Here is a 23,411-nt window from a genome sequence, read left to right on the forward strand (position 1 = left end):
GGTGAGCAGACAAGCCTCTCAGCCTGGTGAGTGCTGGTCAGCACTGATCCTCTGTGTGGGAATCTCTCTGCTTTGTTCTCTGCACCCCTGTTGCTGTGCTCTCCTCTATGACTCCAATGTTCCTCCCCACCCACTCCCCATGTCTGCCAGTGAAGAGGCTTCCTAGTGTGTGGAAACCTTTCCTCCTTCACTGCTCCCTCCCAGAGGTGCAGTTCCCATCCTTATTCTTTTTTTCTTTGTTTTTTCTTTTTTCTTTTGCCCTACCCAGGTACGTTAGGAGTTTCTTGCCTCTTGGGATGTCTGAGGTCTTCTGTCAGCATTCAGTATGTGTTCTGTAGGAGTTGTTCCACATGTAGATGTATTTTTGATGCATTTGTGGGGAGGAAGGTGATCTCCACATCTTACTCCTCTGCCATCTTGAAGGTCCTCTGCATAGTGTCTTTAAATGTTTTATGACAGTTAATCTCAATTTAGTCCCAAGACATGTTCATTCATTTGATAGGGTATACTTATCATCCCCCTGTATCTAGCAGTAAGTAGAAAAATAATAAATAACGTGAGGGAGACAACGTTGTTTTTCAACAGGGGTATCAATACTTTAAAAAAAATTATTTTATTTTGGAGTATCATTGATTAACAATGTTGTGTTAGTTTCAGGTGTACAGCAACGTCATTCAGTTATACATATACTTGTATATATTCTTTTCAAATTCTTTTCCCATTTAGTTTTTTACAGAATATTGAGTAGAGTTTCCTGTGCTATACAGTAGGTCCTTGTTGGTTCTCTGTTTTAAATATAACAGTTTGTACATGTAAATCCCAAACTCCTAGTCTGTCCCTCCCCCCACCCTTCCCCCATGGTAACCATAAGTTCGTTCTCTAAGTCTGTGAGTCTGTTTCTGTTTTATAAGTAAGTTCATTTTGGACCTTTTTGTCTTAATTGTGCCTTTAGATATTTCCTAATATTTGTTATTGCCAAGACTTTTTTTTTTTTTTTGTGGTACGTGGGCCTCTCACTGTTGTGGCCTCTCCCGTTGTGGAGCACAGGCTCTGGACGCACAGGCTCAGCGGCCATGGCTCACAGGCCTAGCCACTCTGCAGCATGTGGGATCTTCCCGGACCAGGGCACGAACCCGTGTCCCCTGCATCGGCAGGTGGACTCTCAACCACTGTGCCACCAGGGAAGCCCGCCAAGTCTTTTTTCAACATAAAAGACATCACCCAAAAGTATATGTAGGGTGACTGGATGTCAAGTTCTTTTCTTAGGTGATAAAATTGGACCTTCTGGACTGATCTCAATCTAAGGTGTAGGGATTGAGGCTGGGCCAGATGTACTGGGTCACTGGGGTGGTCAGAAGAGAATGAACCTAGACTGTGATTTCACACACAGTCTTATTTATAGTAGAGTGCAAAGGTGGATGCTGATGAGGCTTTATGGGTCATCAGATGTGAGTGGAGGTGGGGCAGGCTGAGGAGAAGGTATGGAGGTGAAACACAAGATTAGATGACAAAAGCGATTTTACAATTTTCATAGAGAGGAAAGCTAGGATCCCTAGCACTGGGTGTCAGCTACATTAAGGATTGATTGGTAAAGGCACAAGGTGGTTTTCTAGCTCTGTTCAATAGAATCCTAAGTGTTTATGAACCAAAGCTTTCTACTCCCCACACTCAGCCTGAGCAGTGAACTGAAATCACACTTTATTGTCCACATTAACTTGGCTTTGCTATTTTACTGTCTTCATGACACCACCTTACTTTTCTGGAATTGTTCTTCCCAAGCAAGTGATTGGATTGTTCATTTCAGGAATTTCCTAAAAGACCCACTGACTCTTTAAAGCAGCAAAAGATGTTTTGCATGCTCAGATTCTTTGCATCCTTCACCTCAACGTCCTTGCTTGCAATTTCTACAAACTCTGGGTTGTTGTATCATGGTTCTTATTCAAACCTTATCGAGTCCCTGCATTGAAAGACTTTTCTTAAGCCAAACTTCCAAGTCTTAATAAATTCTGATCTTACCATCTTCATGCTGAGACACTGCCAAAGATTTGCAAAGACGGTGTTTTCCTTTCCCTCAGTAAGCAATATACTCACTCTTATCTTATCAACAGGTTATGTTGGTGATGTTTGGATAGCCAGTTTTTGACAGGTTTCATGAAGGGTCCAAGCAGTGTAACTGTGGACATCTGAATCCTACCTCAAACAGAGAAGTTTTGCTCACATATATTGTTGCCACATCATATTTGATTAGAAAAAACGTTTAGCTTATAATAAAAAATGTTTTGAAAATCACTGTTGCATTCAAAAGAAAGATGGCCTTTGAATTGTTCCACAAAACTGTGGTACATTTTTCCATCATTATCTAAATAATTTTGAGGAAATTTTACCCTTACAGATCCCCTATCCCTTTCTCTATGTAATAGAAGTGTTTAACCAGAAATTCTTTAAGGTATCTTCCATCTTTAACATTCTCTGGTTCTGAAATGGCTTTGTATGGATACCGTCTGTCAAAATGACCTCTTATGGAATAAACTTCTCTTCCAAAAATGCTAATTTTCCTCACAGCATCTAACAGAATGCCAAGCACATACCATTTGCTCAATAACCAGCTGTTGGTAGTTTGTACAACTGTAGCTGGATCCAATTCAATGTCTGGAGTTTTTTATTTTCACTGTCTGATTCAGTAATGCACCAAGATAATTTTATATCAGAGACAAAGCTGATTGATGGAGGGAGAGAGAACGCACATTTACTGAATGCCCGACGATAGCAGACCCAGTGTTAAAGTTTTTATATGCAGGAGAAATCATCTCCTTCTATCCCAAAAGTTTGAAAACAGAGACCAAGGCAATTTAAAGAAATTTTCCAGGTTACTAGTCTATGCAAGACTGGGACTGAAACCAAGTGCATCTAATACCCAAGCTCTGTTCAGCATTAGAACCAACTGAGGCTTCACCAAATGTACAAATCCTTGAGCATAAAGGCCAGGTTATAGGATTTACAGATGATTGATGGGACCTGCATTTTAAGAATAAATTCACATAATTTCAATTCAGATAATCGTTGAGAAATACATTATTAAAGACATTTCTGCATGCATTTTAGTAGTAAGATGTCCACAGTTTCTCCTTCCAAAACTGCAAAAAAATGGGCTCAATTATCTTCATTTTACAGAAAAGGGAACTGAGATACACAGGCACCTTGAGAAACACTGCTAGTTTATGGAACTGTCTCCATATAAACTCAGGCCCCTCCAGATTCTTAAGTTTAGGACACTTTCTTTAAAAAAGTTTTTCTTTTTAAAGATTTGTATTAGTTATGCATGATTTTAACATAAAAAGTAAAACCATTCTACAAGTACAGTTATGGAAAAGACTGTCCTTAAATGCCCTTCAACATCTTCTATTCTCACCAAAAATAACCACTTCTGTCTTTTATCTCCATATTTATATAACAAAATTCAATGTCTACTTATTGCTTTTATAATGTTTAAGCTTTATGTAATGTGTTCTTAGTACAGAAAATGAGGATTTTTCTTTCTTTTACATCTCCTTCCCTTTCATCAATCATCAGCTCATTTTCTAATTTTTCTCCTACCTATGGTAAATATCTTATAATTTGGTTTAGATCATTATTGAGAATTTAAAGTATCATGACCACATAAATCTATTGATCACTGGGTCATTTAGCAAGCTATGATGATTTTTATTTTTCCCTGTGTAATATTATGTCTTGTTTGTTTGTAATCATTTATGCTCTCTTGCTAAAGTGTTCCCCACATTTCTCTCAACTATACAAACTTTTGATGCATTGAAATATACTGGGTTTTGTGCAGCCTTGAAATTTCTGACCTGTTCTTATCTGTGCTGATTTATTTCTGGGTCAGTTGTACAGATGAGATCTAGCAATTTCCTTTAGCAATTTTCCTGGGAGTTTCATTGTCTATTATTTGTATCTTGTGTTGTGGATCTCATGCCTTCCATATTTTGTTTCGGTTCCTTATTTTTATGGGAACATCCTTCAGTAGCTTCCTATGAGAAACTGCAAAGAAGGTAACATATTAAGAAATTGTTTGTTTGAAAATGTCTTTAGTCTATCTTCACTTGTATTTGATGTTTGAGGTATAGAATCCAAGGTTCAAATATTTTTCTTTCAGAATTTCAAAGACATTTTTCACTGTCTCATGGCTGCCAGTTTTTCTGATTATAAATTTAATGTCTTTCTGATTCCTGATCCTTTGAATATAGCCTGTTTTTTGTTTTTCTTCCTAGAAGCATTTAGAAGTTTTAGAAGTTTCTCTTTTATTTCTAAAATTTAATTTAGGTGTAACTAGACAGAACTTAACTAGACTTCTTGGTGGAACGTATTGTTTTGGTAAGAGAGACAAAAATTTCAAATGCAAGTAAAAAGAGAGTATTTCTTTTTTGGTGAAAGATAGTGCTTTACAAAAACTCCTGACACAATACAGATGTTCATGAAATGTTCTCATAGATGTTAAACTGATTTCCAACAAAGGCACCAAGAGAAATTCAAGGGCAAAATAAAATTTTGAACAAATAGTGATAGAAAAACTAGCTATCAGTATATGAAGGTAAATGAACCTCAACCTATATCTAATTTAATATGGCATTTAAATTCAAGAAAGATCAGAGCAAAACTATAACTAAAATTATGAAAATTTGGAGTTGGGGAAACTTTTCTTAGGACAAAAAAAGCCCTAACTGTAAAAAATCATATATTGAATTTAAAATATAAGTCTGGTTAAAATGAAATATTGGGGTTAAAAGATAACATTAAGAAAGCTCAAAAGAAAATCACAAACTGGGTAGGGGGATGTTTACAATACACACATCTAAGAAAAAAAAACTTGTATCTAGAATATATAAAGAACCCATACAACTCAATAATAGATATAAGCTATGCAAATTTAGTAAATCCATTCAAAAGAGATACATTTGGCAAGAAAGCACACGAAAATGTGTTCCACATCATTTGTCATATGGGGATGCAAGTTAAAACCCAAGTGAGATACTATGTCACATTCACTAAAGTGGCTAAAATTTTTAAATGAAAAATACTAAATATTAGCCAGACAGTGAAGTAATCTGAACTCTTTCACATTGTTGGTGGGAATGTAAAATATAATCATTTATGGAAAAAATAGCTGGAAAATTTTTATAATATGAAGTATACATGTACCTTATGATCCAGAAAGTCCACTTCTAGATATTTATACAAGAGTAATGGCTACATATGTCCACAAAAATTCCTGTGTAGAAATAAAGGTTCATAACAACTTTATTCTTAGTAACCCCAAACTGTAAAAACTCAAATGTCCTTTATTAGGTGAACAAATTAAGAGGAAAAAAAGATGGTATAATCTTACACTGAATACTGCTCACCCATAAAAGAGGAATAGTTGATCCATATAATAACATGGATGCATATCAATAGTATATATTAAACAAAAGAGTCCAGGCCCAAAAAGAATAACTAATGTATTTGTCTATTCATATGAAATGATAGAAATCAAAACAGCGTCTGCCAGGGGGATAACTTGGAAGGAGCATCAAGTACATACCTGGGTGGTAGGAACAATTTTTAATGTGGTGGGAGGTAATGATGATCTGAGTACATATGTTTGTCCAAACTCACTGAACTTTCCAACACAGATGACTGTACTTCATTGTATGTAAATTATAACTCAATTAAAATTATTAATAAATAAAAGTTTGTAGAAATGGCATGAGCTTTCACTGACGTCACTTCAACCAGGAAGCGTAAAAAATGTGTATTGGTATAAAAATTCTGTCCACTTAAAACATTACTTTCCTTTTTTATAAAATGGCACTATTGAGCCCTTCTCATCAGGGTGCTATGAGGGTTCAATGATACAACATAGGTGAAAATTTCCTCCTGTGTTTCCAATGGTATTTGAATTATTTAATTTATTTTAGCTCTTTTCTCTCTCACTTCTGTCCTGAATCTCAAGTTCACAATTCTGGGTGAATTAGTTTGGACTATTTAGAAAACACATTCGATGTTTCATTCCTTTATCTGGCTGCAGTAAAGTCACAGGTCTCTCTTACCTGTGTCTCTCTGAGGTCCTATCCTGCATTTTTCAATTCTCTGCAAAGACACTTCTCAAGTGAAGGAAACCCTCAACCCACGCTACTCTAGCCGTCTTGGGAAGGAGGAGAGTAAAGAGCAAAAGAGAGAGCATAGACCAGCACTAAATGTCAGGGGAGTTGGGTGCCTCTCTCCCAGGTCACTTCTGGGCCAGGCGACTCTGTCCCTCACCACTGCTGACTGATGCAGAGCACAACCAGCTGTCCCCAGCTGAGTTGCTCTGTCTCTTGGGGATGTCACATGAGAACAGAGAGACATCGGAGTTGAGTCATATTCCTCATACCATCCTGCTGGTTGAGAAGACCACCCAGCCTTGTGCTGAAGTCTAGAGAGCCCTTCCCAAGTCTGGGACTTAAAACTCACCCTCTGATTCCTTCCAGTATCTTCCCATAGACATGTGAGTTCTGTGGCTTGAGACCTAAAGAAACAGAACTATGATAACAATTAAAAGTCTCCTCTTCATTTTTCAAAATCTTTGTTCCTTCCATGTCTTCCAGATTCAAAATTGTGTTACTTCCTTTCCCTCCCCACCCACTGGTGATACCCTGAGAAGGAGGCAGAAAACACCTACCACATCCTCCGGGCATGATGCAGCCTCTCGACCTTGTAATTCTCTCCCCTTCCCACTACATTATACAATGCACCCTCCTCATCTTCCTGAGGCTATTGAATTGAGATGAAAACATGGGAGACTCTGGGGTCAAAACCCTATAAATATTTGAAGAATAGTTTTCTTTTCATGTCCTGTTTGAAGAAAATTTTTCTTTTTATGTATTTTCCTTCCTTCTAATTAGTTTATTTTTTATGGAGCACTGGAAAGCAAAGCCATTCTGTTAAAATACTAAAATGTGTCTCTCATGTTTGAAGAATTATTTTCAATAACATCGGTAATTTTCTGTCATTCTGGGTAGTGTGGTGGAAAAATATAAGTAAGGAAAATTCAGAATAATGTCTTTTAGAGTTCTTAATAGATTTTTGGTATATATAAATTTAGATTCAGTGAATATTTATTAGGCACTCCTGTGTGCAGGATATTGTGTCATGCTAAAACTGGCTTAATAATAATAACTGCTATCATTTAAATGGACTAAGCAGTATACTAATCTATTATTTTATTTGATCCTTACAGCAATTCCAAAAGGTACATATTATTATAATATTCATTGTTTTTAGAATAAAGGAAGTAGAATAGTTTAGTTCATATAGTATATGGAAGAAACAAGGTTTTGGGTCTAGTTTTTTTTTCCCCAGCTTTATTGAGTTATAACTGGTATATAACACTGTGTAAGTTTAAGGTGTACAACATGTTTATTAGATACTGTTATATATTGCAATCAGATTACCATGGTAGAGTTAGCTAATATATTTATCACATCCCATAATTACCATTTCTTTTTTGTTGTGAGAACATTTAAGATTTACTCTTTTAGCAACTTCCAAGTATATAATAAAGTATTGTTCACTATACTGTGTATATTCACTATGCTGTGCATTAAATCCTCAGAATTTATTCATCTTCTAACTGGAAGTCTGTACCCTTTGACCAGTACCTCCTCATTTCTCTCACCTACCAGCCTCTGGGAGCCACTGTTCTATTCAGTTTCTATGAGTTCAGTTTTTTTCAATTCCAAGTAGAAATGATATCATACAGTATTTGTCTTTTTCTGTTTGGTTTATTTTACTTAGCATAATGCTTTCAAAGGCCATCCATGTTGTTGTAAATGGAAGGATTTCCTTCTTTCTCATGGCTGAATAATACTCCATTATATGCATGTATATCTCACATCTTCTTTACCCATTCATCTACTGATGGGCAATTAAGTTGTTTCCATATCTTGGCTATTGTGAATAATGCTTCAGTAGATATGAGAATGTAGATATTTCTTCAATCTCTTGTTTTCATTTCCTTTGGATATAGACCCAAAAGTTGAATTGAAGGATCATATGGTAATTCTATTTTAAATTTTCTGAGGAACTTCCTTCTGTTTTCCATAGTGGCTGAACCAATTTACATTCCCACTAACAGTGTAGGAGACTTACCTTTTCTCTTTATCATCACCAATGCTTTTTATCTCTTATTTTTTTTTTAGATGGTATCCAGTCTAACCCGTGTGAGGTGATACCGCATTGTGGTTTTGACTTGCATTGTCATGATGATTGGTGACATTGAGCATATTTTCATGTGTCTGTTGGTCATTTGTTAAACAATCCCACTCACAATAGTACCAAAACGGTAAAATATTGAGAAATAAATTTAACCAAGGAGTGAAAGTTCAGTACACTGAAAACTATAGAACATTGATGAAAGAAATTGAAGAAGGACAAACAAGTGAAAAGATTTTATGCTCATGAATTGGAAGAATTAATATTGTTGAAATGTGTATATTATGCAGAGCCATCTATAGATTCAGTAAAATCCCTATCATAATCCCAATGGCATTTTTCACAGAAATAGAAAAAAACAATCCTAAAATTTGTATGGAATCACAAAAGATTCCAAATAGCCAAAGCAATCTTGAGAAAAAAGAACAAAGTTGGAAGCATCCCATTTCCTGATCTCATACTGTACTATAAAATTATAGTAATTAAAACAGAATGGTACTGGTATAAAAATACTCAAAAAGACCAGTGGACGATAATAGAGAGCCCAGAAATAAACACACACATATACGATCAACTAATAACTGACAAGGGAAACAGAATATGCAGTAGGGAAAGAATAGTCTCTTCAATAAATGGTGCTGGGAAAACTGGATAACCACATGCAAGGAAATGTAATTGGACTCCTATCTTATACCACTTACAAAAAATAACTTGAAGTAGATTAAAGACCAAAACATAAGACCTGAAACTGAAAAACTGCTAGAAGAAAACCTAGGTAAAAAGCTCTTGGACATTGGTCTTGGAAAACACTTATTGAATATGACAACAAAAGCACAAACAACAAAAGCAAAAATCAATAAGTGGGACTGTCTCAAACTAAAAACTTCTGCGCAGCAAGAGAAAAAAAATCAGTAAAATGAATATAAAATATTTACAAAATATTTACAAAAATGGGAGAAAATATTTACAAACCATATATCTGATAAGGGGTTAGTATCCAAAATATGTAAAGAACTCCTACAACTCGATAACAAAAAACAAACAACCTGATTAAAAAGTTGGCAGAGGAACTAAATAGATGTTTTCCCAAAAAGTCCAGCTTTAATTGATTCTAGTTTTATATTTCTAACTCCTATGGCAGAAGCCATCTCTGCTCCTCCCATATCCCCTCACCCTGATGGATTTTCAGTTGCGAGTCTCTGATTTCTTTTCTCAAATTCTGAGTTCACTTTGCCCATGATGTGGCTGTCTAGAAGTACTGGAGAATTCATGCCCACTTCCTCAACCAAATTCCAACCAAAGATGGTAGGAATTTATATAGCAATATCCCAGCTCACTAACCCCTCAAGTGGGCTAGCTCTGAGAAGCATGGTCTTCATTGTTCTAGAATTCTCCAAAGTGATAACAAACCCTTATTCCCTGCTTTCTGCTCCAGGTTCAATCTTTAATCCTCCAGTATGTTTTTTTACTTGTACCTGCTTACTTGATGCCAAGCCTGCTTCTGAGTGAACCCAAACTCAGAGAGCTACTGTGCTGAATACTCATGGATGGCCAGCATCCACTTCCAGGAAGATAACCTGGAGCCTACACAGGGGAGTGGGTGTCTCAGTTTTGTAGAGCTCTGATGAGAACACAGTCCAGGAAATTGTCACATAAACCATGAGTCACAAGCCATCAGTATGGGCTACAGCATTTGAATTGTGACTTCTCATAAATTATCTGATTTTAGTAACCCTAGTAGGTAACAATTTATTATTCTATCCTTCAAAGAGGAAAAACAAAGCTCCTAGAAACAGATTCAGAGGTTACACAGCTGGTCTATAATGCAGACTGGATATGATATTGAACCTCAGTGAAGAAAACCATTATTTGGAGCTACATGCCAACCATTGGGGTGAAATCTCTCCAGTGTGAATTTTATGCCATTCAATCATCCTGGCAATAATCACTAGGGTATTGTCATTTCCATTTTGCAGATGAAAAAACTGGGACCCAGGATGGTTAAGTTATTTACAGAGCTGATGAGTGACGCACATTTGAGAGTGAGAGAAAGAAAGAGAACTTGGAGTCAGTTTAACTTCCTTGGTCCTTTCATTTTTACAGATCACATGATTTTGTATGTAATTTCTGAAGCAAAACAATTTCATCTCTTCTGCTGGGGTAGAGATCCTGTCTCCTCAGTCAAGTGCTTTCTACAGACTTATCCCATCCCAGGGAGCCTGTGTGGACACATGGTTGTATAGATTCTGCCAAGGCAGGGCCTTTGGGGCAGAGCCTCTGACCATGAAAAGTAGGAGTTCCTCAGTCAAAGACCACTGTCTCTTATTGTCACTTACATTGACTTCCCTGTTATCTCCCTGAGCACTTTGTTTTGCTATCATAGGACTACAGGTTCTGTTGACTACAGTTGGGCTGTGGGCCAGTAAGGGACTCTGACTGCTTATTGTCTATGAGAGGCTCTAAACTGCCAGCACTCAATAAAGGCAGAATATCTGCAACGTGCCTGCCATTATCAATCAGTGAGGAGCTGAATAATTACCTCTCTGAAGATGTCCACAACCTAACATACAGAACCTGCAAGTGTATTACCTTACAGAGTGAAAGAAACTTTGCAGATATAAATAAATTAAGGATCTTGTGATGGGGAGATTATCCTGGATTATCCGAGTTGATTATCCAGGTTGATTCAACGTAATCATAAGTGTCCTTATAAGGGGAATTCAAATAAAAATCAGGAAAAAAGAGATGTGATGATAGAAGCAGAGGTGAATGGTGGGCTTTTAAAATTGGAGGGAGGGGACATGAGCCATGAAATTAAAGTGTCTTTTAGAAGCTGGAAAAGTCAAGGAAATATATTTCTCTTAGAGCTTCCAGAGTGTAGCCCTGTTGAATTCTTCTGTACTTGATGATAAGTGGTGTCGGTTTAACCCACCTAGTCTGTGGTACTTTGCTATAGCAGCATTAATGTCACCTTCACACAGTCTAAAGTCAAATGTATGTGTTAGTACTGGGGCCAGAAGAAGAGTGTTAAGGGCCAAGAATCAGGGCTTCATGGTGAGATGTCCTGAATTTGAATCCTGGCAGGGCCATCTGCTAGCTTTATGATCTCGGGTATGTTGATTATATTTTATGCATCCTAAATTACTAATTTGTAGCTCAGGGAGCATACTAGCTTTCTTCAAGTGTTATTATGATTGAATAATAATAATGTATTCATTAAAGCATTTTGGGCAATGGCATCTGCATTATACGTTAGCTTTATTCTTATTTTATTTCTTTTCCATCTGCCATTCAGTAAGAAGTATATTTTCCCATATTACCCTATCTAGGCACTAGAATTTTTGCTAAAATTCTCAGTAGGGTAACCCCTGTCTTGATTATGTCTGACAGAGTTCTTAGTTTATGATTTCCTAAATATAAGGGGGTTAGTTGAGAAAAATCATACCTATGTAATAAATTAAACCATTTCTAAATTTTCTACTGTATTTATGATCTGACAGATGTGTACAACCACTAACCTTTCCTTTCTAGGCTTCTGATGTTCTGCTTCTGGATTGTCTCCAACCTCACTGGCCCATCTCGGGAGTGCTGGCTACTTTATTTCTGGTATCTTAACTGATGAGGGGGTTGTAGAATTCTCTGACTTCTGAGCTGCAGGTGCTCAAAGTTCAGCCCTCAAGGCCTTGGTACAGTGCAGTCTCTATGTGGTTTGCGAAAATCCACCTGCAGAAGGTTCCCCATTTCCCCGGCACCATCCTCCTCCAGGGATTACCCACATGCTCTCTGCTTCCTGCTTATGTGGGAGGAACTTTATTTGCATTCTCAGTTACAGGAGAGAAAGGTGACACCTCTTGGTATCAGCCCTGTCTTTAAGACTGTTCAGTTCTCAAAAGCACTTTTCCTACTACTGCTTCAAGTCTCTGATTGCAGACGTGCTTTGGTAATACTACCCTAGACCTGAGTTAATTTAGTTTCTGCCATTCAGGCTCCCTAGATATGGATCTCAAAACAGGTCACTTTCTCATAACCGAAAGAATAAATCTAACACAGTATTAGATTAGCGTTGAGAAGTGAAGAGAGAGAAAATTCAAAAAACACGTCACAGGCAAGCATCCAACATTCAATGCTGCGATCATAGGAGCCTGAGACAGGCCAGAAACCTTCTGAAATCATCCACAAATAGGTGAAAAACTATGAAGTGGTGTAAAATGATAGTATTATGAAAGCAGTTAAACATATCCAGGTCTGTCCATAAAAAAATATGACTCTTCCCCTAACAGCAGATATGAGAAATGAGTTTAAAGACAAAAGTAACAAAAGTTTATTCTAACCTATAGGGTCTTCCTTCCGAGTTCTAAACACTAAGAGTGAGAAAAGAAGGAGTAAAACATATGGCGATCCAGAAATCTATTTTAATACTGATAAAGCTGAAATGGAAGGACGTGACATAAATCTATCAGCAACTGGGCTTCCCGACCTTGATCATGTTATACTGATTCATCCACCCCAGCATAGGCCGTGCCAAATGCTCCAGCTCTGCCTGTGTAGGGGTCACCCCTGTAGGGACTGTGACATGGAGAAGCAGGGTCAATCATGTGGTCCCTGTGAACACTTTGACACCAAACAAAAGGAACTATATTACTTGTATTAGTTCTCCTGCGGCTGCTGTAACAAACTGGGAGGGTGGGTGACTAAAACAATAGAAACCTCTTCTCCCACAGATCTAGAGACCAAAAGTCCAAAATCAAGGTGTCAGGGCTTCCCTGGTGGTGCAGTGGTTGAGAGTCTGCCTGCCGATGCAGGGGACACGGGTTCGAGCCCCGGTCCGGGAGGATCCCATATGCTGTGGAGCGGCTGGGCCCCTGAGCCATGGCCACTGAGCCTGCGTGTCTGGAGCCTGTGCTCTGCAACGGGAGAGGCCACAACAGTGAGAGACCCGTGTACCGCAAAAAACAAACAAACAAAAAAACCCGAAAAAAACAAAAAACAAAAAAACAAAATCAAGGTGTCAGGAGAGTTACACTCCCTCTGAAGGTTCTAGGGGGAAATCCTTCCTTGCCTTTTCCAGCTTCTGGTGGCTCCAGATGTTCCTTGGTTTGTGGTCTCATCATTCTAATCTCTGCCTCCATCCTCACGTGGGATGTTACATCACCTTATTTTCTGTTTCTTTGTCAAATCTCCTTCTGCTTTTCTTTTACAGGACACTTGTCATTGGATTTAAGACCAACTCTAAATCCATGATATCCTCATCTCAAGATTGGCAGAAACCTCTTTGCTAAATAAGATCACATTCATAGGTTTCTGGGATTAGGATTGGGACATATGTTTTGGGGGGGACACTATTCAACTCACTACACTGCACATACCCATTCCTTCTTCCATACTCCCACCAAGGAAGGTCCATCATCTTTCCCAGAAGAATATTAGGGGAGGAGGAGAATGTGGATGAGGCCATAGATTAACCAAAGGGGTCTACCAACAAGAAAGTCCACATCAGGCATGGAGATATTTCTTCCTAATAGTACTGAACTAATAAAAACAACTTAATGTGACAGTACTACCACAAGCCAACTGCAGATATTAACTCATTTCATCCTCCAAACAACTCTACTTTTTTTTTTTTTTTTTTTTGTGGTACGCGGGCCTCCCACCACTGTGGCCTCTCCCATTGCAGAGCACAGGCTCCAGACACGCAGGCCCAGCGGCCATGGCCCACGGGCCCAGCCGCTCCACGGCATGCGGGATCCTTCCAGACTGGGGCACGAACCCATGTCCCCCGCATCGGCAGACAGACTCCCAACCACTGCGCCACCAGGGAAGCCCCAACTCTACTTTTATTATTCTCATTTCAGAGGTGAGGAAATTGAAACTCAGGATATTAAACTACTTGCCAGAGGTCATGCACAAAGCAAATGGTTCAGATGTGATGGTTGCTGAGGCTACTCTGAAACCCTACACCTTCTGGCCTCTGACCTCCCATGTCATCTGGTACACCTGCCATCTGTACAATAATGAAGCCCAACCTGACAATACAAACTTCTCTGGAAGAATTATGGTCATTGAAACACTGAGCTAAATGTACAATGGTCAAAAAATGGTTGAGTAAATTACTGTCTTTTCATCTGATACGGTATTCTTCAGCAAATTTAAAATCATGGTTTTTTGTTTTTTGGGTTTTTTTAAACATCTTTATTGGAGTATAATTGTTTTATAATGGTGTGTTAGTTTCTGCTTTATAACACAGTGAATCAGTTATACATATACATATGTTCCTATATCTCCTCCCTCTTGCATCTCCCTCCCTCTAACCGTCCCTATTCCACCCCTCTATAAAATCATGTTTTTGAAGATTTTTAGTGAAACATGTTACAATGTTAAAAGAAAATATCAGAATATATATAATTTAAAAATATCAGATTGCATATCTACAAATAATATATTCATAGAAAAATAAGATTAAAATGTTAACATTGGTTGTCTCTGGGTTGGAAATTTCATGTCTTCTGTCATTTCTTTTGCATTTTTCAGATCATGTATAATAAACATATATTGTTTTTAGAGTAAGGTAAAATCAAGACTGCTATTGATTTGGGTTGAAGAAAAATAATTTGAATTGGTCTCAGGAGCTGATAGATAAAAAGAAACTATGAAACAATGAAAAGTCCCCATTTATGGGCCTGTAGAGGAGCATAAGGAGGAGAAATGTTAGGTTCTGAAGGATTTGGGTTAGAAGGATCCAGAAAAGGGCGTTCAGGGGTGGTGGTTGTATGTGTGGGGTGCGGGGATGAGGGAATATGACAAAAACCACACAGAAGCCTCAGAAGCCTCCCAGTATGGACAGTGTCAGTGTTTTTTCTGGCTGAAACTCATAACAACTTCAGAGAGGCCGGGAAGATGGCTCAGCATTTTGCATGATAATAGCCCATGCTTAATTTTGTTCGCAAAGGTTTTATATGTTCCAAATGGGAACACTGAATTGGGCTAGGTACCTACCTCTGCACTACACAACCTCACTTGGGAGCACTTTTGTCAGGCTACCTCAGAGGGACATGATTCCTCAAGCTCAGCCCTTAGGAAAGCACCTCTGGATCATGCAGCAGCCTCCCCTACAGAATTTTAAGGCTGGATCGAGGGCAGTTTCCACTCCAAAGCACATTGCCAACAGTCTCATAAAGAACCTGAGCTCACTGAAGCTTACGTGAAAAGGAAGTTGTACTGATGCACATGGACCAGGACTAGTCCACTATTCAGAAGACCATGGAGCCTTCTGGACCTAAGGTTGTGCCAGGGACCTGCATGGTTTCATTCACCGTCTCAGGGTGACCCCACATTCTACATGTGCTCCAGGTTCCTCTTGCTGCCAGCTGGCATTTCTGGCCCTTCCTTTATTTCTCTGTTTCATAGACTATTCATCACTTTGGCTCACTGAAGATCCAGCATGTGCCCTCTAACCTCTCACTCTGCTGTCGCTTTGAGCAGCCACTTCTTTGCTCAGGCTGCTTTTGTTCAGAATTTCTGTTTGCATTGCAAAGAGGAAAAGAATTTGATTCGCTCAACCTGACTTTCCACTTAAATGCAAGATAACAGGGCACTGGTTTGGCTAGGGATTAGCTGCCCTGGCCAAAACCCACTTCTTCAGGTCCTGTGGGTGGTCAGTTGCCTTTCAAAGGGGCATGGAAGTCACTGTGATCAATGTGTCTCCTATACAGTTTATGCAGGAAAGAAGACCAGTTTCCTTAAGAAATAGCATCTACCTTGCAGGTGCTTAAAGCAAAATGGATTCCCTGGTCAGCAGTCCAACATGGATCTTTTGACCAAAAGGAAAGGAAAAGACAGGAAATACTGTCGTCTATGGAGAGTTTATTTCAAAATATGAGAAGAGGTGTCAGACAAGTCAGGGAAAAAAAACCTAACAGTGTTTCCTTTAGCTTATAGCATTAAGAAAAATGGTCAGGTTTTTAACACTGATATATCCCCTTTCAAGGACTAAATAATTATTTTCATAATAAATACAAAATATAGTTTTTACCTTGGTAAATTATTTTGAAATGTTGTCTTAGGGAAGCCTCTAAATAAAGTCTACTTTGACCTTACGTTAGCTTGGTGTATCTCTCTACTGATTACCAAGTTGTGGCTCCAGAAATTTCAGACAGAGTTGGCCTAATTGGGGATACTGCACATGAAAATGAACTGCACAGCTGGGACCCTCAAAACTGCCTGGGCTAATTAACAGGAAGTAGCTTTGAACTTTTTGCTCTGTTGGGTTTCCTGGTATTATAAATCACTGGATCAAATCCAAAAGCAGCTAGAAGGACCCAAGAGTTAGAGGACATATCTCCTAGGAGCGTGCGCTATGAAGAGGAGTAGGAGGACAAAGGCTGTTGCTATTACAGGCACAGAGGACTTTGAATTAAAAAAATATATAACTCATGTGTAAGCCAGGGGGTAAGGTGGTCCTATTTAGCTCAGTGAAGACCACATGGATTATACATTCTTGACTTCAGCTCAAGTCAGTTAAGAAGGATTTGAGAAAAGATTATGGATGTTCTGAAGGCACAAAACCATTTGTTTCCATCTCCCAACTTCCTTTTGATTCTAGGACTGAATCTAATTCTGGTTATGCCACTTACTGGCTGCCAATTAACCTCTGTAATCTTCGTCTTTTGTCATCTATAATATAGGTTCATTCATACCTACCTTTTCTACTTTATATGGCTGTTGTATATTTCAAATGACATGGTAAGCTTCTCAATATGCTATTTTCCTAGGTGTGCCAGTTATCCACTGTGATGTAACTAAATGTTCCAAAACTTAGTGGTTTAAAACAACAATTTATTATGATCCTCCATGGTTCTGTGGACCACTGGGGTCATTTGAACTGTTTTGCTTGAATTCTCTCATGGGGTCACAAACAGATGACAACTGGGGCTGGAGTCTGACAGCTTTGCTGAAACACCTGGGGCTGGTCAACTTTCTCTTCTTCCACATGGCCTCTCTACATGCCTACCTCGAGTTTATTCCCAGCATGGAGGCTTAACGTAGTCAGTTTAACATAGTGGCCGGCTTCTCCAGAATGAGTGCTTTAAGAGACATGAGATGATGTTGCAAGCTTTTTAAGTCATAGCCTCAGAAGTCCCAAAATGTCACTTCTGCCATGTTACTTTAATTAATCAAGTCATGGCAGCCCGCCCATAATATAAGGGATGGAAAGTACACTCCGCTTTCAAGTCAGTTGCAGTATCCATATATAGGGAGGGAAAGATTTTATAGCACTGTCTTTGGAGAACATCAAGCACACCCATTCTATGTTTCTCCTAATTTCTGCTCCATCCATCCATGTACCCACCTATTCATGTATTAAACAAAAATTTAAAGCCTATTATGAGCCCATCTATACATGGGTGTTGGTGATGCAACATCAAAAAGACAGGTACTACTATCCTTGAACCTCATAAAGATGATAGATTAGTGGGGGAGACAGGGATACTAACAAATAATTAAATATATAGTTTCAAACCAAGATAGGCATAACTGGTCAAAACACAGTATAGGACTGATAGGACTTATCTGGATTGATGATACATCACAAAAGTTCTCTTTGAGAGAGAGTCACTAAGAATGAGTGGAAGTTGGTCAGGAGAGGAGTGAAGGAAGAACTTTCTATGCAGGAAGAGCAGCATGAATCTATTCAGCCTTTGCTCAGATGTTACTACATGAACAAGCCTTTTTCTTCTTAAACTGTAATTCATATTAACCCTTCTTGGGTTCTCTTCCTCCTTTCTCTGCATGATTTTTCACTGTGGCACTTAACGTAGCTAATGCACTGTGTACTTCATTTATTTCCAGACTTATTTATTATCTTTCTCACTGACCAAGATATAATTTCCCTGAAAGTGGAGATATTTTTCTACTTTGTTCCCTGTTGCATCTAGAACAGTGCATAGTACATAATAAGCAGTCAAAATATTTATTGAATAAATGCATAACATCTTCAGTCTCTCTACTCAAATTTTTTTATTGTATTTCATTGACAAGCCAATTTATACCAATATCCTATTTGCTGTACACCAAGAGCACTGGACAGATTTTGAGGAACTTAGGTTCTATTCCCTGTCCTCCTTCTAACTTCCTGTTAGACTTTGAGCAAATCGCTCAGAGGTCTTCTACTGATTCCTTCATCCCTAGAATAAAGATGTTAACTTCTGTTGTCTCCTTCTATTCTAAGTGACCATAAATCTTTGATTGTTGTACAGTGAAATTTTTACAAAGGGACCAAAGACTTAACTCAATTGACATAATTCACAAAATAGTTGGCTGAGGCCAGGATGGGGGAGGCGAAAAAGAAGATTCTTGGGGGAAGCAGGGCTTACAAGGTGCGTTTTCTTCTTTATAAGGAGAGAAAAAGAAGAAACACAACTTTTCGTCTGCGACTTGAATACTAAGGAGTAACACAAAAGATTCATCAAACGCTTTTTATGACTGACCAGCCTGTGGTTCGGTCTGAACTGATCTGGCTCAGTTAACTCAGAGGAAAGAATTTCTACTATGGGTTTGGAGGGAAGAATCAGGACATTTAGCCTGGGAGGTGGGAGAAGCCATCCTAGCAGCTCACTTCTGTTCCTGCCTTTAAGGTAGCTTAACTGGATGGTCATGCCATGAGCAGCATGGTAGAGGGGCCACATCCATGGGAAACACAGGAGTAAAACCCCTTACCCCTGCAGTGTGCTCTGGGGGAAGGCATGACAGTAGGACTAAGGCATAAGGAGTATTTCTTACAGGTACGAAAGCTTCATACCCAATAGTGAAGAGCATCAGGACTGTTTCTCAATGAGCTGCATACCAAAAGATAATGGTGAGTCACCTCAAGGGAATCAAAAGTTATTGTTAACTTAGACCCAAGCTGATGGCTGGGAAAAGATGAACTCTTCTTAGTCTTAGGCATAAACACGCACATTTATTGTGATGGCCAGGAAATAACTTAGACATTTGCAAGTCCTTCTTTGGGACTGAGGCACTGAGGAAGTTTTTTAACGTGTGAATATGTTACCTGGGTTTTTTAGAAGCAGACCCTGAGACAAAGATTCAAGTACAAGTTTTTATTTGGGGTTGATTCCAGGTAAATGAAACAGGGAAGAATTCTAATGTGATATCAAAGAGATTAGTGCTAAGCAAGTGACCACAGAGGCAACTGGAGCTTAATTTTTCTAGGAAACTCTGGGTGCCAGAATAGAATGCATGTCTCAGAGTCATCCTAGACAAGGGGGGAGGTGCTGTGGGTTCATACACCAGTTCCATCCAATCATTTGTTGAGGTGTACTCCCAGAGAGAGGGTGGCATACACTTATGGCACTTTAAGACCATTGTGTGCATGACAATGCACAGAGTAGCTACTGGAGGCCTGAGGAAGCCTCAGGTAAATGAATGTGGGTACTGATATTTGGAAATGGTATGGGATTGACTAGATGGTAAGGATGGAGGGGATATAGGTGGCACATGGTAGCCTCTGCTCCATCTGGCTTGGGATCAAATGTCATAAACCAGTACCAGTTTTTAATAGATTCTTTAGAATTAATTAACAGAATAAAAAAAGAGATTTTTTTTTTTTTTTTTTTACCCATCAGGAATATGAGGGGATGGCAGGTAAGATAGGTAAATATTGCCAAGGGGAAGAAAGTAGTATGGAGAAGTTACTGTGATGCCAGGTCAGAACAGAGATTGGAAGGTTCTGAGGGGAAGGCAGAGGGCCAACAAACTTCATGCTTTGTGTCCCCAGTAACAGATATCATAGATAAATGTTAACTCTTCGCATTGTAAGGTTTAAGACTATTCAAGGTAGTTCAAAGAATAGAGATTCTTACTGAAATCCAAGAACTGAAATGATGATAGGAAGGACTTTCTCTGAGCCTAGAGCCACAACACAGCTCTTTAGACAAAAGACTCACTCCAGAGACCCCAGCATTGTAATGCCTGGATCGTTTCTCAGGTGCTCAGCAATTAACATAACCAGGTACAACATCCTCTACCATACCCACTTATTTCTCTCTCTTCTTGTTTCTTTGACAGCTTTTGTTCAAAGGCTAAAACATTATAGAATTTAGTGAGTCCCAAGCAAATCAACACAAATAAAACAACACCAAGGTATATCATTGTCAAATAGCTAAAAGCTAAGATAAAGAGAAATTCCTAAAATTAGCCTTTGGAAAAAATGATACATTAAAACAGAAGAACATTAATAATAATGGCTACTTTCTCAACAGAAAAAATGTAAGGCAGAAGATGGTGAAATGCCAACTTTAAAGTACCAAAAAAAAAAGCAAAAACTTTCCAACTATAATTCTATGTCAAGAAAAAACTGTTTAAAAAGTCATTTTTGGATAAACAAAAATTGAGGGAATTCATCACAAGCAAACATTCACTACAAGAATTGCCAAAGGATATTTGTACTGGAAGTTCTAGCCAGTGCAGCAGGGCAAGAAAAAATAAAGATGAAAGACATAAAGATTGAGATATGAGAAACAAAACTGTCTTTTGATGACCTGATTGTGTGCTTGCAAAATCCAAAGGAAACTACAAAAACCCTGAGACCTAATAAGTGAGTTAAGAACAATCTCAGAATACATAGTCAACATGCACAAATCAGATCTATTTCTTCATATCTGCAACAAACACCTGGAAACATTTTTTAAAAGATATTTTAAATTTTAGCTTATTTTTAAATATAAATTTTATGTATTTAAGTTGTATAACATGATGGTTTGATATATATATATATATATATATGTATTGAAGTGATTACTACAGTTAAGCTACTTAACATATCATCTTCACATAGTTACCATTTGTGCATGTGTGTGCGTGTGATAAAAGTACACAATTTGAGGAAGGAAAATGGAGTTGGAGGTTTCATATTTCCTGATTTCAAATTATATTACAAAGCGATAATATTCAAAATAGTATGGCACTGGCATAAAAATAGACAGATAGACTAATGAAACAGAATAGAGAGCCTAGAAATCAACCAAGCACATATGGGCATCTGATTTTTGACAAGGATGCCAAGAATACACAATGAGGAAAGGATAATCTCTTCAATAAATGCTGTTAGGAGAACCAGATATCCATATGCAACATAATGAAATTGGACCTTTATCTTGTACCATACACAAAAATAAAACCAAAATCGATTAAAACTTAAATGTAAGACATGAAACTCTAAAACTCCTAGAAGAAAACATAGGGAAAAAGCTCCTTGACATTGGTTTTGGTAATGACTTTTGGATATGAAACCAAAAGCTCAGGGAACAAAAAGAAAAATACACAAGTGGAACTATATAAAACTAAAAAGCTTCTCCATAGCAAAGGAAACAATCAACAAAATGAAAAGACAACTTATGAATTGGGAGAAAATATTTGTAAACCATATAAGGGGTTTATATTTGAAATTTTTTAAAAAGTAATACCATTTAAGTCAGACCTAAAAACATAAAATATCTAGGAATAAATGTAATGAAAGATGAACAAGATTTATGTGCTTAAAATCAGAAATTATTGCTAAGAGATAGTTTTAAAGACATACCTAAATTAATGATGATAAATTTGTTCATGGGATGGAAGACTCAATACAGATGTTAATCTTCTCAAAATTAATATATAGATTCATTGCCGTTCCAATTCAATTTTCATGGAATTTTTGTAAAGTTGACAAGCTTACACTAAAATTTATCTTGAAAACAAAGAACAAGGTAAAAGAACACACACTATCTGATTTTAAGACATCATAAAGACACAATAATGAAGACATGTTATGAAAATAAACATAGGCAAATAAATCAAAGGAATACAATAGAAAGCACAGAAATAGACCAGACATGGCTTCCGGTAATATACTGCCAAATGATCTTTTATTAAGATGCTGAAACAATTCAGTGGAGAATGGAAAATGTTTTCAATAACAGTGCTAGAAAACATGAACTTCTCTATGAAAAAATATGAGTCTCTAGCCATACCTCACATCATATACATAAATCACAGCCCTAAGTGTAAAAGCTGATACTCTAAAGTTCCTAGAAGAAGATATAGGAAAACATCTTTGAGCTGTTGATATAGGCAAAGTTTTTTTAGGATTCAAGAAGCAATACTTTTAAAAGAGAAGAAAATCAATTGACACACTGGACTTCATAATAAATGAAAACTTCATCAAAAGTCAACTTTGAAAATGAAAAGGCAAGCCACAGATTGGAAGAAATAGTTTATAATCATATATTTGGTAATGATCCCATATCCTTAATATATAACGAACTCCTACATCTCAGTTATAAAAAGACAAAAACCTTAAAAATAGTGAGCAAAAGACTCGGGCAGATATTTCACAAAAGGAGAAATACTAATGTTTGATAAGCACATGAAATATATTCATTAAGTTTAGGGATTAAGAAAGTACAAACTAAAGCCACAATGACATATCGTTACACACCAAGTAGAGTGGCTAAAATTTTAAAGATTAACATTTTAAAATTTTGGACAGAATGCAGAGCAACTGCAACTCTGATACACTGCTAGTGGGAGTGTAAAATGGCACAATTTGGAAAACTGTATGGCAATTTCCTATAATGTTAAATTTACACCGACTTTGTAATCATCAATTTCTCCCACAAGTTTTTATCCCAAAGAAATAAAACATATGTCTATAAGAGAGATGTATACAAGAATACTGAATGCAGCATTATTCATAGAAGCAAAAATACTAGAAACAGCCCAAAGGTCCTGCAACAGAAAAATGGATGAACATAACATACAAATGCATACAAAGTGAAAGGATAACAACAAAGAAAGACAGACACAAAAGAGTTATACTATATGCTTCATTTTATATGAAGTTCAAGAACAGGTAAACGTAATCTATGGTGATAGAAATCAAGTAAATGGTTGCCTCTGTAAGTGGGCTGGGGATGGGGTCCTGGGTCGCTGGTGGGTTTGAATGGAAAGGGACATGACAGAAGTTTCTAGGACAATGAAAATGTCCTATATATTGATTGTAGCTGTGGTTACAGGAGTGTATACATTTATCAAAATGTATCAAATTGTACACTTTAAGTTCCATGCATTTTACTGACAGTATTAATACTTCAATTACACACACACACACACACGTGCATAAGCAAGCAAAGCAAAGCAAAAAAGCC

The sequence above is a fragment of the Mesoplodon mirus genome (genome assembly GCF_964341445.2).
Source record: "Mesoplodon mirus genome assembly, chromosome: 2".
NCBI lineage: Eukaryota > Metazoa > Chordata > Mammalia > Artiodactyla > Ziphiidae > Mesoplodon > Mesoplodon mirus.